The following is a 5449-nucleotide window of genomic DNA, read 5'->3' as shown; positions in this document are numbered from 1 at the left end:
CCTGTAGTCTCAGCTACTCGAGACGCTGACATATGAGAATGGCGTGAATCTGGGAGTCGGAGCTTTCAATGAGCCTACATCGCACCACTGCACTCCAGCCGAGGTGACAGTGCGAGACTCCATATCAAAAAGAAAAAAAAAATTAACAATATGCACCTCCACAAGTTGTTCTCCAAGTACCTTAAAACACAAATATATTTAATAAAAAAAACCGCTTCTAATTTGTGTTTTTGACATAAAATGAATGAAGGTATAATTTTGAGGACTCAGTAAGTGAAATAGTGGAGGTAAATTATACAGGAGTAAAGGTTTTGTATGTTACTGAAGGTAAGCTATTGTAACTTTAAAAATGTTATAACATTAGAATGTTCCATACAATTGTCACAGCAACCACAATTAAACAAACAAGCACAAAGGAGTAACAGGCAGGAAGAAAGCTTTCTGTTCTACACCAGAAGGTTGTGGCTGTGGATTTAGCTATCCTCACCTGAGGCTACTGAGCAAGCTATCATGCACCATAGCATAGCTGCTATTTCACACAATTTTCACTACACCAGTGGTGATGAAATAGAAGAGGTTCATCCATACGCAGAAGCTGGTGAAGAACTGGAGGCAGAAAGGAGTGACTATGTGGTAACACAACTGAAAAAATGTTGGCACAGCAACTGCTCCAATCCTGTGTCTTTCCTCATGGCTTCCCAGGAGTTTGAGGTTGAAAGTATTTTTGACAAAAGACAAGATAAAAATGGGAATACAGAGTATTTGATTCGGTGGAAAGGTTACAACAAACAGGATGACACTTGGGAACCAGAGCAGCACCTCACAGACAGTGAAAAATGTATACATGATTTTAATAGATGAAAGACTGAAAAACAGAAAAAACTGACATGGACTAGAACCAGTAGAATTTTTTCAAACAATGCCAGAAGAAGAACTTCCAGATCTACAAAAGCGAGTTATTCTAAGATATCTCCTAAAACGCTAGTGACTGATAAACACCACAGATCCAAAAACAGCAAGTTATTTCCTGCCAGCAAGATCGTTAGGAGAAAGGCAGCTTCAATTCTCTCCAACACACAGAATATGGAGATAATAAATTCAACTATCAAGACCCTTGCACCTGACAGCCCCTTTAACGACAAGAAAACTGTGAGTGGCTTTCAGAAACATAAGAAACTGGACCCTATTGCAGCAGATCAGCAGGACACGGTGGTCTTCAAGGTGACACAAGGGAAACTCCTCCAGGACCATTTTTCACGTCCTGGTGCAGAACAAACTGGAATAGAGAACAAGACTCAGATACACCCACCAATGTCGCAGATGTATGGCTCACTTACTGCTTCCATGGCCACAGGTTCAGTTACCCAAAAAGGTATAGTGGTATTAATAGACCCATTAGCAGCCAATGGAAGAACAGACATGCATACCTCAGTTTCAGAGGTGAAAGGTGGGCAAAGAGATATTACTGATGACAGCAGAGACCAGCCTTTTATCAAGAAGATGTAATTTACCATAAGGTTAACAGAAAGTGCCAGCACTTACAGAGATATTGTAGTGAAGAAAGAGGATGGATTCACCCAGATAGTGCTATCAACTAGATCGACAGAAAAAAATGCACTGAATACAGAAGTAATTAAAGAAATGGTTAATGCTCTGAATAGTGCTGCTGTGGATGACAGCAAGCTTGTGCTGTTCAGTGCAGATGGAAGTGTCTTTTGCTGCAGTCTTGATTTTGGGTACTTTGTGACGCACTTAAGGAATGACAGAAACAGAGCAAGCTTTGAAATGGTGGACACCATCAAGAACTTTGTGAATACTTCTATTCAATTTTAAAAGCCTATTGTTGTATCAGTCAATGGCCCTGCCATTGGACTAAGTGCATCCATCTTGCCTCTTTGTGATCTCGTGTGGGCTAATGAAAAGTCTTGGTTCCAAACCCCTTATACGACCTTTGGACAGAGTCCAGATGGCTGTTCAACTATTACATTTCAAAAAATGAAGGGTAAAGCATCTGCCAATGAAATGTTATTTGCTGGGCGAAAGCTGACAGCATGGGAGGCATGTGCCAAATGTCTGGTTTCTCAGGTATTTTTGAGTGGAACTTTCACCCAAGAGGTTATGATTCAAATTAAGGAGCTTGCCTCATATAATCAAATTGTACTGGCAGAATGTAAGGCCCTTGTTCACAGTAATATTAAGTTGGAGCTGGAACAGGCCAATGAGAGAGAGTGTGAGGTGCTGAGGAAGATCTGGAGCTCAGCCCAAGGGATAGAATCCATGTTAAAGTATGTTGAAAATAAAATTGATGAATTTTAATTGTCAGTCTGTCTGCATTTGCTGAACCAAATGCATCATGAGTTGCAAGATGCCCTAATCCATCTTCATGGCCCAAAACAGTTTCACCCATAGCTAAGGTTTGGAAACAGAACTGGAAAGGTCCAAACTAGGTATTTAAATGGTCACATAATTTTTAAGCACTGTAGCTTTAAAAGAAGTAATAGAACAGCTTGTTTGCCCAAATGTGTTTGTTTTGTGCTCACATAAGCCCAAATATAAAAGCAGATTGTTGGATACTAGATTCTTCTTGCAAGCTCTAATATGTATCTATGGCTACTACTATATATAAGACCAGAGTTGTGTTTTATTGGATGTTTATGACAGAGAATCCTGTAATAATGTTGATTTTTCTTATTTTTTTATCCTAGAATACTGCTACTGGCTTACAAGGCAGCCTTAGCTTCCCTCCCAAAAAAGACACAGAACTGTCAGAGATGGTGCCTTTAACTTTACACTGGCACAAACACTTCAGAGACACACAATTATAAATTAAAAGACTTCTCTTTTAGAATGAATATTTCTGGAACAAAATTCACTGATGATCATTCTCCTAAACTGAACATAGGACTAGAATTTGTGGTGAGATATCACTTGATTTTCTTTTCTTTTATATATGTCTAGTTCTTACCCAGTTAACAAAAGAAAACTTTATCTCTCTAAGGTAAAACTTGCTGCACCATATTAGTGAATTATGGAATCACTTTGGTGGAAATATCCAGGTTTTAATGTTTGTAATGTGCAGATTTAGGTTACCTTAGAGTATGCTCTAGTTAATAAGTTAAAATTCTGGACACATTATGAAAGGCAGAAACTTCTTTCAAAACAAAGACCCCTACACTCTGTATGACCTTTAAAATTATCAGTGTCTCTTTTTATGAGCACACAATTTTCTAGAACACTGTATGTGTTCAGTTACCCAAAAGCTCTATGAATACTGTCTTGCTGGTTTTTATCAAGGCTCCATTACATAGGCATAGTTGAATAATCCACTGGCCACTGGTGATGAATGTCATCTTTTCCACAACATCTCTAGGGTGTCGCTTCACCAGCCAACAATCTCTGCGGATGATGGCACCTTTGTGCAAGTTTCCCTTGAGCCTTCTTGTCTAATTTTAAACACCCATCTTACAGGCAGCACTCAGCTCAAACTATGGGCTTAGCTTTCAGTTTTCTATGGATGCACCAGGCACAGAATGGAGGCAGATGCATGAGTGAGTGTTGGTTGAGTTCCATCACTGCACAGAGCTTTACATGTTTTCTGTGATGAGGTAAGCAGGTAAGGTGCTGGTAAAGGTGACAGTTCCCTGAAAATATTTAGGTGAATCAGGCATAGCACAAGCTTTCTTTTCTGCAGGCACTGAAGAATGCAGTGGCATCCGGAAATGAAGAAATGCCAGAAAATGCAAAGACCTAAAGACGTCGTCTCAGCCCTGGCTTGGGAATGGTTTAGATCTGGGATATCTAAAGGGCGAATGTCCTGCTTTCTTTTTTCTTTTTCTTTTCTTTTTTTCTTTTTCTCATCTATGGGATCACTATGGCTTAAATTAGGTTTTTCAAAGTGCTCTGTCTCTCTTTCTACTGGAAATTAGGATTTGTGTTTTCTTCACTCTTTCTGTCTTTCACTGCTTTTTATTTATTATGACATGCTATGGAAGAAATGTGTTTTGGCCCAGAACCTTTCTGTTGACTGTAGGGCTGTTTGTCAGAAGCAGTAAGATTTTGGCTTAGCAATAACATAACGTCTTCCTATTTGAGACCAAAAAAAAGGCTAGATATTAAAAAGGCTCTATATATTTATTGATGTATCAGAAAACTTCCCCAGGTCTTACTTTATTTGTTTAAGGTGCTGTAATGAAAAAGAAACTTGCAATTTACTGGCACCTCATTCATTGGGCATTTCCTATAGGGGTAGTAATGAACATGGAGGGTCGGATGTAAAAACTGGAAAAGCTGATGACGGTGTGACTAAAAATTCTCTACATTAAGAAGATGAGAAAACCTGGAGTAACAAAATTTGATTTTGATTGTTTCCAGGGAGAATGTTTCTCTAAAATTTGGGAGTTGTTTCTTGTGGGCTCTTCTGATATGACTGCTAAGAAGGCATGAACAATTTTACAATATTTACAAAGATGTGGGTTGTTTCACGGAGCAAAAAGCCTTGCACATAGGAAATTTCAAACAATGTGCCTTCATCCCTCAGAAACTATCTAGGTCTTCAGTATTATTGAGAAAAGAAAGATACGTAGTTGTGGTGTATTAATAGTAAAATTTCCACAGGCAGCGAAACAGCCTGGACTATCAGGCTGCAGACAGAAATTTAAGAATCCTGCACAATCCTGTGGCCCAAGCAAATAATTTTTTAAAAAGCCCAACTTTTTGTGTGTGTGTGCTTAAGACATGCCCACAGAGACTCAGATAAAAAAACAAGACCCCACATTAAAATGTTGTGTCTTTTGTGTAACCAGATTGCTTCCAGGAAATAGTCTCTCTTTTTTAGAACATGTACATATTGGACTCCAGTGTGTTACAAAGGGCACCTTATATTACTAAACATGCTTCAGGCTCTGAGCCAAATTTCAGTAAATTATCATTTTAGCCTCTGGACCCATGCCAAGGTCCTCGGCCATCCTTTCACTTTAGCTCTTGTGTGGCTCAGGGCCAAGTTCTTGAGCCAAGCTGAGTCATTGCATCAGGTACTAATATTTCCAGGCACAAGGACCCAGAAAAGATGAGTAGCGCTTTCTTCAAAACTAGTTACTACGTTTTCTTTCTTCTGAGTCCATAAAAATATCAGACTCTTTCTCAGAGTGGGCAACTAACTCTACTCCACCAGAAGTTAACATATTAAACATTTGCTATCATCTCACCTTTTGCATTCATAATTTTTAATTTTCCTGAGATTAAAAAATCTGTGTGTCACCTAAAAATGAGAGACTGATAGATTTTGGTTCTCTAGGGCACAGCCACGTTTGTCTATGGTTCATGGACTGGGAAAGGCTTTAATTAAAAAGGTCACTAGTAGCTGGGCAGGGCGGCTCATGACTGCTATCACAGCACTTTCGGTGGCCAATGCAGGCAGATCATGAGGAGATTGAGATCGAGATGACCCTGG

General features: G+C 39.2%; 1 pseudogene; it reads left to right on the top strand.

The window, feature by feature from the left end:
- Positions 1–690: 690 nt before the first annotated feature.
- LOC129025919 (testis-specific chromodomain protein Y 1-like) lies at positions 691–2316 on the top strand (annotated as a pseudogene).
- The last annotated feature ends 3133 nt before the right edge of the window (positions 2317–5449 follow it).

This window comes from Pongo pygmaeus, chromosome Y (genome assembly GCF_028885625.2).
Source record: "Pongo pygmaeus isolate AG05252 chromosome Y, NHGRI_mPonPyg2-v2.0_pri, whole genome shotgun sequence".
Classification (NCBI taxonomy): domain Eukaryota; kingdom Metazoa; phylum Chordata; class Mammalia; order Primates; family Hominidae; genus Pongo; species Pongo pygmaeus.
The sequence above is the reverse complement of the archived record's forward strand: the minus strand, read 5'-3'. Positions and strand labels throughout refer to the sequence as shown.